Below are 11,351 nucleotides of genomic sequence, written 5' to 3'. Positions count from 1 at the left end.
TCCCCCTGTTTCTCTTATACCAGGCTGTTCTGAGCATTGGAATTACTTTTTGTTCTTTTTTTTTTAAATAATTTTATTTTTTATTACATAGACAACATCACATAACAATAGGGGGAAAAAACAGAGGGAAAAGGAGAGAGAGAAAAAAAGGAAAAAAAAACCCATCATCACATACAATATGTCATTTGATCACAGGTGCATCCTACTACATATACACATCCCTCTGTTGTATATTTAATAGACACCACAATAACCTAGGTTTTTTAAAAAAGGGGGGAGACAAAAAAGACAAAAAAACCATCATCATATACAGCATGTCGTTTGGTTACAAGTGTTTTAACATCTGCATCTTCAAATAATATTTACCGTCTCAATTATTTCATCTAATATAACTAAAGGCCTCATTTTCATTCTACAATATATATTCAGTTAACATTAGCATTATTTTTCCCCAGAAAGTATACTTCTAGTTATTGTTAACCTTGCATTTCATACCTTCAAACAGAGATCTTATTCCTTCATTTTTCAACAAAGCATTGCTGCCTATATAGACCAGTTTTCATTTGTTCCCCTATTAGAATTGCTTATCAGCAGCGAAATATCATTATAATAAGTTCTTAACCTTATACATTATATCCCCAGACCTTATATTAATACTTCATTGTGTCATTATTAGATTATTTCACAGCATAATTATATCATCATTTACTTTTTTCAATTAAGGCATAAGTATATCATTTTTCATTTCCAAAGTTTTTTTTTCCCCTAGCCACCGATAAAACAAATCCCATACTTTATAAAATTGTTCATCCTCTTGCTCTCTAATTTCAAATGTCAATTTACTCATTTCAGCAGAGTCCATTATTTTTCGGATAACTTCTTCCTGTTTTGGTATTGTTTCGTTTTTCCAGTTTTTTGCAAATACAATTCTGGCTGCTGTTAACACATTTACAATCAGATATTTTAAGTCTTTGTTGTAGGTTTCTGGTATGATCCCCAATAAAAAGACCTCTGGTTTAAAGTCTATTTGTTTGTGTGTCATTTTCTCCAACCACATGTGGATTTTAGTCCAGTATCTTTTAGCTTCAGTGCAAGTCCACCACATGTGGTAGTATGAGCCAGGTATCTGGTGACATTTCCTACATTTTTCGGAATTACTTTTTGTTCTTTGATGGGCGATTGTCTTGGTTTCTTCATCCAATTTTCCTACAAATTTCCCTCCAATCTGCACCCTTACACAGAAAAAAACAGCCAAGCATAAAAATCACATTGTTCGGGGTTGGACGGGTTGGACAGATTAGGGTTGAAATTCAGTAGTGCTCACTGCAGTCTACATGTTTGACTTCTCTTGATGCAATCAAAGATGCACTTTGAAAAGGTATGGAAAAGAGATCCCGTGTGAAGCAGAATTCTACATTCATAAGAACAGAACTCAAAATGATGCTGAAAGTGGCATGAAGTTTTACCAACAATATAATTCGGTATATCAAGTGGATGGAATGGAATGAATACACATGGCTTATATAAATGAAAGACTGGCACCAATAGCAATAGCAATAGCAGTTATATACCGCTTCATAGGGCTTTCAGCCCTCTCTAAGCGGTTTACAGAGTCAGCATATCGCCCCCACAGTCTGGGTCCTCATTTCACCCACCTCGGAAGGATGGAAGGCTGAGTCAACCTTTCAATATACTGAAAGGAACTCGAAATACAAGATTCCTGGTTCTGTCTATTATCACTGAACAGAAACTAGGCTTCAGGGCTGTCTTTGAAATCTTGCTCCCTCTTTCAACCTGCTCTACAAAAATGTTTACAAACATTTTGTGATAGGAGCTTTTTTGGCGATGCTGTCTTCAAAACCCACCAGTCAGAGGCCTTGAACTCCATTCTAGCTCTTCTTTTAAGTGGCAAGTAAATCATCTGAAATAAAGAAAGAGAATCTGTGGTGAGTTCTTTTTGTTTGTTTGTGACTTACCCCACCAGAGGAGAGAAATGTGGCCTTTGTGTAAAACCTCATCAGCCAGTCAATCACGTTCCCTGTGTAAACTCAGGCATGAATTCACAGGACAATTAATAGTGGAGGAGCAAGAAAGATTTTGTTTCTGGCTAGCTTTGGGGAGGATACTGTAATAAATGTCCACATTTTTTCCCCTCAGAATCATCTCATTTCAACAGAATCTAGATTGCAACACACAGTATCAATGATGAGTTGTTCTTATGTAAGTATAATTGATGCCTAGGAAGTTAATGATGTAGTCTTCTGCGTGGCTCCTTGCTCCTCTCCCCCACTGCCATAAACCCCTGACCTTTTGACTAAACGTATGCAAAAGATCAGACAAAAAAATAGATTGGAAATAATTCAGTTCCCTCATGATTTCCATTAAATCAGAAAGGCTCCCAGGATTCCAACCGTTGGACACAGAAGCATAGAATGGGACAACTTGCCACGGACAACTCATCCTGGTCAACTCACCATGGCCAATTTGTTGTAGCCAGCTCACCACAGCTAACTTGACACCAGATAATTCACCATGGCCAACTCACCATGGGAGACTAAGGGACAATTAACAAATCCATTTGATTATTTAAAATTATTTTTAAAATTATTTTCTTGAATTATTCCATTCCGCTATTTCTTTAATATTAGTGTAACTCTTGCCCTGCGTCAAGTTGGCCGGTAGCATGTTGGCCATGGGGAGTTGACCCTTGGTGAGTTGTTTGTGATACGTTGGCTGTGGCAAGTTGTCGTAGACCCACAGAAGCAGCCAAGCCACACACCCGCAAACGACAAAAATAACATACTACTAAAATTCTGAAAACTTAGGAAACTATAAATAGGTTTGGGGTAAAAGTCTGAAAGCTCAATTCTGGTGCCTAGCATGTTCTTAGCTTTTAAAAATGTTTGTCGTCTATGCCAGACTCTGGCTGGAAGATTTCAGTTCTGTGTTTTTTTAAAAAAAAAAAATGAGATATGTAACATATTTGGGAGATGGAGAGAAACAGACACTCAACTTCTCTGCAGGAGCTTTCTCCAATTTTTGTCTCCCAATCCCCTCCCCCACACCAGCACAGGATAATCAGGTTTGGAGGAAGGCTATTTGTACAGGATTCATCAAAACCTCATTATCAGACTTTCAACCTGTTCAAACAATGAATCAGGGAGAGATCCGTTTGAAGCCAACTCCACAGAAGTGAAGATCCCTTGCTCCCCTCTCTGCCCTCCCTCCCTTTTCATTTTGGCAAAAGCCCCATGCACTGCCTAAGCCTAGCGGAATTTTTAAAAAAAGATGCCCCATCCCCCCCACCCCACTTCTTTGCTTTCACTCTGTTTCAATAAATCAATCCCAAATCAACGTCTCCTCCTAAGCCTGGGAGACTGGCTGGGTTTAGCCTGTGAGCTTTTCCCTCCAGACAACAATTATGGGGAGAAACATCTGAATAAACACAGGATCATTTACTTAAAGAATTGACAGGCCTTCTACTTGAACTGCTTTAAATTATTTGACGCCATTTTTTTTTGTGTTGGTTCCCCCCCACCCCATAGAAACATATAATTACAGTCATTTGCCAATGGCTAAGGGGGAGGAATTAAGAGAAGCTTCAGCAGGCACATATGCATGCATACATAAACATCTTCTTGCCTATAGACATATGGCCTGGTTTGCAAAAGGTTCCATCCAAATAGCCACATTGTGCCTTGATACAACTGCATTTCTTTGATCTGGTTTTTCCCAAGATCCGAGCTGCTTTGAGGTAACTATTTCTGTCTTAGATTTGGCTGGGTCAGGATGGAGAACTAGTCCCCCCCAGTCCATATTTCCCATGAGTCAAATTAAGTCTGAGAAAGAGAAGATACACCCTCTCCTTCCAATAGTCCCTTCCTTCATTCAAACAGAAGCTGTGAGTAATTGCTCCCAGCCTCTCCCCCCCCCCATTAAGGAAAAGGTGGCAGCTTTGACGTGGCATCTCTCCATTGAGTCAATGTTATTGTGCTTCTGCCTTTCCCAAACAAGAGGGAGACCGGTGGCTTTCGGTTGGAGGTGTTGTGGACCAAAGGAAGATGCTTGGTACGTAGACAAGCACAGCCCCTTCCTTCCTTCCTGGCTGGGCTGTTTTTCATTTTATTTTTACATGAGGAGAAGACACTCTCTTAATGACGAATGAAAGTCCTGCATTCATTCTTCGCAGACTTTTAAGCTGATCAAAGGAAAAGCAGTGAGTTAGAACACAAGGCAATAATTATCTGTGGCACCAATTAAGGAAGAGACGGCTTCTAGGTGCTTTGAGAATGTGCATGAAAGAATGTATCTGAGTGCATTCAGGGTGCCCTTGGCTGACAGCTGAGGGGACCCCAACCTACTCTCAAGCACTGGGCTTCTTTCCAGTATTATGAATGAATTTCATTTCCATTTCATTTTCAAAAAGACCATTGAAAAATCAAATAACCTAACCTTGTTTTAACTGATGCATCCTCCACTATTATGTAATTAGCAATAGCAATAGCCGTTAGACTTATATACCGCTTCATAGGTCTTTCAGCCCTCTCTAAGCGGTTTTCAGAGTCAGCATATTGCCCCCAACAACAATCCGGGTCCTCATTTCACCCACCTCGGAAGGATGGAAGGCTGAGTCAACCTTGAGCCGGTGAGATTTGAACCGCCGAACTGCAGATAGCAGTCAGCTGAAGTGGCCTGCAGTACTGCACTCTAACCACTGCGCCACCTCGGCTCTTCAGGGGTGGGTTCCAGCAGACACTACTGCTGGTTTGCTTGTGTGTGTGTGCTGCGTGTGTGCACTTTATGCGCACTGTGCACACATGCACAGTACAATTAAAATTGTTCTGCGCATGCGCAGAATTGAAAAACAAGATGGTGGCACTGGTTCGGGGGCGTGGCCGGCCTGGGTTGCTGCCAGTTCCAGCGACCCAGGCTGCCAAACCAATAGTGGTTCGGCCAAACTGGTCCAAAGCGGTAGGAACCCACCAGTGGTGGGATACAACTGGTATGCCCCAATATGGGCATACTGGTGCCTGCTGGGAGCCCCAGATACCGTTCCGATACAGTGCTCCAGAGGGTCCACCCACCTGCCTGCTCTCCTTACTGGTATTTGAGCCGATCGGGGCTTTCGCGCACATGCCCGGAGTGTACAGCGTCTGAGCAACACTCCGCCAAGCAGCTGGAGTGTCACGGGCAGTAAGTACAAATGCATGTGCTGGCTGTCCTTGTTCACGTGGTGGACGCCGGGGCCCGCTGCAGCATACTGGTTGCAATGGGATCCGGAACCCACCACTGGAACCCGCGCGTGCTGTCAAGAGTAATACAGAGCCAAGGTGGCGCAGTGGTTAAATGCAGCACTGCAGGCTACTTCAGCTGGCTGCAGTTCTGCAGTTCAGCTGTTCAAATCTCACCGGCTCAGGGTTGACTCAGCCTTCCATCCTTCCGAGGTGGGTAAAATGAGGACCCGGATTGTTGTTGGGGTCGATATGCTGACTCTGTAAACCGCTTAGAGAGGGCTGAAAGCCCTATGAAGTGGTATATAAGTCGAACTGCTATTGCTATTTTGGAAACTTTAGAAGATTAGAACTCATGTGGACATTCTTATACCATCCTGAAGCTTAGGTAGCTGGCTCCTACCTGGAAGGTAGAAGTTACCTACACTGACTGCAGTTCAGTGAGATTGACGCCTATAAGATTACCTTTACAAGAGGGATATACAACTGCACCTTGAGCCATACACAACTTCCTTCCAGCTTTGGAATGGCTTCTAAAGCCCTATGTTAAGATGTGGGAGTTATTAAATATATTGGAGGAAATGTTATAAAATATATTTAATTTCAACTTATTTAGTTGCTGCTCTAGCCCTCATTGTGTTTGTGACCATGTTCTCCACTCCTGGACAAACGTTTTAATTCACGCTGGCTAGGGAATTCTGGGAGTTGGAATCCACAATCTTAAAGTTGCCAAGTTTGAGAAACAGTTGCTTTAACTGATTTTCTAATACAAGAGCTGAAAGCGACTTTCAGGCTAAACTGGAGTCCAAACTCTCCTGATTTATAATTGGCATGTTTCCTGAAATGTTGCATGGGTGCAACACACTACTTACTACCTTGTAAAATGGCATTGTTGCAACTGACTGACATAAACCATCTTACCAGTGATAAACTAAAAACTTACACTGGTTTTAGTGAAGAAGGATTTCTGCCTTCCAAAGCACTCTGTAAGGAACTTAAAGTAGCCAACTTGTATAGCTGATTTTGGTATGGATTAGTAGAGAACAGACGTGGTTTTTTTTCAACAAACCAGAATTAAGTGCAATTATTTGGGTCAAGCTAGGATACCGCAAGGAAAACTCATCTTAAATTGACATCTAAACCTGGGTTTGCTCTGAAAATTTATTCCCAGAGATCTTTATAAGCTTAAAAAAAAAAAACTCAACATCTAACATGTGAAAGGAGGATATGACTGTGACATTCAAGTTCTGTACTTTATCCAAACTAGTCCCCTGCAAATTTGTCTGCATATAATAGCAATAGCAGTTAGACTTATATACCGCTTCATAGGGCTTTCAGCCCTCTCTAAGTGGTTTACAGAGTCAGCATATTGCCCCCACAGTCTGGGTCCTCATTTCACCCACCTCGGAAGGATGGAAGGCTGAGTCAACCCTGAGCCGGTGAGATTTGAACAGCCGAACTGCAGAACTGCAGTCAGCTGAAGTAGCCTGCAGTGCTGCATTTAACCACTGCGCCACCTCGGTTCTAATAACTCTAATGTAATTCCTCCAGTTGATTTCAAACGATAAAGTGAATATTCTTAAAGCACAAACTTATATTTAAGTAACTAGCTTTATGATAGTCCATAAACCTATTCCTTTAATAATTACCTTTAAGATATAATCAAATGCTAATACAGTAGAAGTGTTTGCATCAGCTTCCATGCTTGTATACATTTCAATGGACAAAAGCTAGGGGGAGATTCACTCCCAGCACTTTGTTTTGACTTTGGGGGTCCAAGGGTTTTAAAACTGAGGCTGAGTCCCCTGCTTGCCACTCTGGCTAAAGCCTCTGTTCCCCAGAGTTTGAGTGTAAATGATACGCCATGGAGTTCCTGCTTGCTGGATTGGGAATGCTTTTTGGTTAATGCTTCCATTTCAGTGCTGGTTTCAGGCTGGTTTCCACAAGTGATGGTAACTGGTTCAGTCAATCCAGTTTCCTGGGCTGGTAGGAATAACACAGTAATCTAATCTAGCCACAAGAACTAGATTTGCAGAACACAAGGCTATCCACTCGGTCTAGACCAGGAGTCTCCAACTTGGCAACTTTAAAACTTGGGGACTTCAGCTCGCACAATTCACTGACTGGGGAATTTTGGGAGTTGAAATACACAAGTCTTAAAGTTGCCAAGGTTGGAGACCCCTGGTAGATAACCTGTGGTTCAGCGTGTCATGAAAACCACAGCCACGGTGCTTTGGGCTCCTCTTTTTCGACCTAAACACAGCCAACACCTCACTGGATTCACTTCCTCGGCTCCCAGGAATTTCTCGACATCCATGACATTTCTCGGAAAAAGGCAGATATGCCGGCAGTGGGCTGTAAGGGTAGGGAAGGAAACAGGCAGGACCAATGTTTCAATGTTCAGAAGCCTTGCAAGCCAGGGGAGGCCGCTCTTTAGAGGGGTGCTTGGAGGAGAGTATATGGGGCTAGAATTGATCTGCACGGAGGAAAAAGAGAGACCAGGCCAAAAAAGATTCCATTCTTCTCAATGTCTAGGAAGGTTAAAAGTCTGTAGAGATTCTCAGTCATCCAGGTCATGGTTGTCCCAAAGGTTTTTTTTTCAGCAGGCAACTGGACTTTCTTGTTTGTTTTCTTTTGAAGACGTTCCACTTCTCATCCAAGAAGCTTCTTCAGTTCTGATAGGAGAATGCTCCCTGGAAGGATTTAGCAGCTGTTTGCAAGAAATATAAATCCTTCCATTCACCACTCTTCTGTCAGAGCTGAAGAAGCTTCTTGGATGAGAAGTGAAATGTCTTCAAAAGAAACAAGAAAGTCCAGTTGCCTCCTGAAAAAAGCCACCTTTGGGATCTAGGTAAGTTATTTTCTTCACCGGACCTGACCAAATTGAACCAACAGTTCAATGGTGAAGATGAAGAAGAAAGTGGTCGGGAAGTTTGGGGCACCTTCGTGTGCTCCTGGGGAGCCTCAGCCCTGGCCTTCACCATGACCAAATGAGGGCTGGGGTACCATGATTGGAGCCATGGCCCCATGGTGAAATTCCATTTTTTTACTACCGGTTCTGAGGGCATGGCAGGGGAAGGATACTGCAAAATCCCCACTCTAGGGGAAGGATATTGCAAAATCTCCATTTCCTCCAACTCCAGGAGAAGGATACTATAAAATCCCCCCTCTAGGGGAAGGATACTGCAAAATCCCCACTGTAGTGGAAAAATACTGCAAAATCTCCATTCCCTCCCCACTCTAGGGGAAGGAAACTGCAAAATCCCCACTCTAGGGGAAGGATACTGCAAAATCTCCATTCCCTCCCCACTCCAGGAGAAGGATACTGTAAAATCCCCACTCTAGGGGAAGGATACTGCAAAATCCCCACTCTAGGGGAAGGATACTGCAAAATCTCCATTCCCTCCCCACTCCAGGAGAAGGATACTGTAAAATCCCCACTCTAGGGGAAGGAAACTGCAAAATCCCACTCTAGGGGAAGGATACTGCAAAATCTCCATTCCCTCCCCACTCCAGGAGAAGGATACTGCAAAATCCCCACTCCAGGAGGATACTGCAAAACCCCCACTCTAGGGGAAGGATACTGCAAAATCCCCACTCTAGGGGAAGGATACTGCAAAATCTCCATTCCCTCCCCACTCTAGGGGAAAGAAACTGCAAAATCCCCACTGTAGTGGAAGAATACTGCAAAATCTCCATTCCCTCCCCATTCTAGGGGAAGGATACTGCAAAATCCCCACTCCAGGAGGATACTGCAAAGTCTAGTGGAAGGATACTGCAAAATCCACACTCTAGGGGAAGGATACTGCAAAATCCCCATTCCCACCCCACTCTGGGGCCACTCAGAGGTGATATTTACCGGTAACGGCGGCTGGCTGGAGAATTCTAGGAGTTGAAGTCCACAAGTCTTATGGTTGCCAAGTTTGGGGACCCTAGTCTAATGCAAGCAGGCTGCTGACTTCCCATCTCACCTGAATCATAGTAACCGGCCCGGTAGCCTATCGCGTAAAAGAAGCCCAGCCATGATGACTGACGCAGCGCTTGCTTCCTGGAGAGCGCGCAGGGACGTCTCATACAAGCAGCAGCATCTTGCCGCCGTCCGGCTAACAACGGGAAAGCCAGAATTCGCGAATTCACTCCAATGGCACGATGACGTCACGAGGCGCATGACATCATCCGTCTCCTCCACGGCAGACGCCCCCTACTGGCGGCCTGGAGCATTCTGCGCCTACGGTACCTCGGGCGCTCCAGGTTTCTTGCCTTCGCTTTTTCCGCTTCACCTACAAATCCAAGAGAGAGGTAGCGTTGTAGCCCTCCCCTTAAAAGTCGTGGTGGGAGTTATTGTCAAATGTTAAAGGAAACTGCTGCTCTCCAATGGCGTTTAACCAGGACTCCCATTCAATTCCATGGATCTTGCCCTCAGCTTGGAAAAGATTGGAAAGGATGAGTTGGTATTGGTGGTTCTTCCTATAGAAGAACATTATAAAAGCCGCGATGTTTACGTTTGGGGGAAACAACATCAGAGAGAGAGAGGGAGGAGAGAGTGGGGGAGGGAGGAAAGGGAAGAGAGAGAAAGAGAAAGAGGGAGGGAGAGAAAGAGAAGGAAGAGAGAGGGGGAGGGAGGAGAGAGGGGGAAGTGGAGGGAGAGAAAAAAAAGGAGGGAGAGAAAGAGAGAGGGAGAAGGAAGAGAGAGGAAAGGAGGGAAGAGGAGGGAGAGAAAGAGAGAGGGGAGGGAGAGAAAAAGAGAGGGGAGGGAGAGAAAAGAGGGGAGGGGGAGAGAGAGAATGAGAGGAGGGAAGGGGAGGGAGAGAAAGAGAAGGAGGGAGAGAAAGAGAGAGGGAGAAGGAAGAGAGAGGAAAGGAGGGAAGACGAGGGAGAGAAAGGGGGAGGGGAGGGAGAGAAAAGAGGGGAGGGGGAGAGAGAGAATGAGAGGAGGGAAGGGGAGGGAGAGAAAGAGAGAGGGGAGGGAGAGAAAAAGAGAGGGGAGGGGGAGAGAGAGAATGAGAGGAGGGGAGGGGAGGGAGAGAAAGAGAAGGAGGGAGAGAGAGAGGGAGAAGGAAGAGAGAGGAAAGGAGGGAAGAGGAGGGAGAGAAAGAGAGAGGGGAGAGAGAGAATGAGAGGAGGGAAGGGGAGGGAGAGAAAGAGAGAGGGGAGGGAGAGAAAAAGAGAGGGGAGGGGGAGAGAGAGAATGAGAGGAGGGAAGGGGAGGGAGAGAAAGAGAGAGGGGAGGGAGAGAAAAAGAGAGGGGAGGGGGAGAGAGAGAATGAGAGGAGGGGAGGGGAGGGAGAGAAAGAGAAGGAGGGAGAGAGAGAGGGAGAAGGAAGAGAGAGGAAAGGAGGGAAGAGGAGGGAGAGAAAGAGAGAGGGGAGAGAGAGAATGAGAGGAGGGAAGGGGAGGGAGAGAAAGAGGAGGGGGAGAGAAAGAGAGAGGGAGAAGGAAGGGAGGGAGGGAAGAGAGAGAGCAAGAGGGAGCGAGCGAGAGCAATGCGCCTCACCTTTGCTTAAAATCCAAGAGCAGAATAGAAACCTCAGTCCAACTGTTTCGTAACAAGCCTTTTTGTGGATCTGTTCTGCTGGGAGTTCCCTTTCCCTACTCTCCTCCCCTCTCCGTTTTTTTTTCTAAAAAGGCATATCGCTGGGAACATCCATTGCTTTCAACCGGATTCCTGCATCACTTTTCATTCCCTGCGGTGTCTCCTTCCAGAGAGCTTTCGAATACAAGCCGCCAGTTCCCAGCTTAATGGCTTTGGGTCTCAGAACCCGCCTCCCCTTCACCGCCTAAAGACGATTTGAAAGGTACCAGCAAACTTTCAAAGTTTTTTCTCATTTTTCCATCAGGAACTTTTTTTTTTTAGTCCAAATATTCCCATTCAGTTTTTTAAGTTCAGATCACATCTCCCTACGCCCCTGTCTATATGTTTTTTTTTCTCCCATAAACTAATTTAATTGAAAGCAGATCCCGATTGCTTGACACTTGAACGTGTATTATGCCCATTCTTTTGTCATTTGAAGTTCTCCCCTGCTCTGCGGACCAAGTAAAGCACCGGCCTGATTCGCACCGTCCTGGTTTTGTGTATGTGTGAGTGTCTGTGTATGTGTGTGTGTGTGTGTGTCTGTGTCT

The 11,351-nt window shown here is 44.7% G+C and overlaps 1 long non-coding RNA gene across 1 annotated transcript; it reads right to left on the bottom strand.

The window, feature by feature from the left end:
• Positions 1–296: 296 nt before the first annotated feature.
• On the bottom strand, positions 297–9,785 carry LOC148043666 (uncharacterized). The gene is made up of 3 exons (XR_015698083.1): positions 9,203–9,785; positions 1,866–1,921; positions 297–1,232 (listed from the first exon to the last, which is right to left on the bottom strand). It is a non-coding gene; the product is annotated as an uncharacterized LOC148043666 (long non-coding RNA).
• Between the last annotated feature and the right edge of the window lie 1,566 nt (positions 9,786–11,351).

Source organism: Thamnophis sirtalis, unplaced genomic scaffold (assembly GCF_051295495.1).
Source record: "Thamnophis sirtalis isolate CommonGarterSnake01/CBP01778 unplaced genomic scaffold, rThaSir2_p1.2 scaffold_11, whole genome shotgun sequence".
Taxonomy (NCBI): domain Eukaryota; kingdom Metazoa; phylum Chordata; class Lepidosauria; order Squamata; family Natricidae; genus Thamnophis; species Thamnophis sirtalis.
The sequence above is the reverse complement of the archived record's forward strand: the minus strand, read 5'-3'. Positions and strand labels throughout refer to the sequence as shown.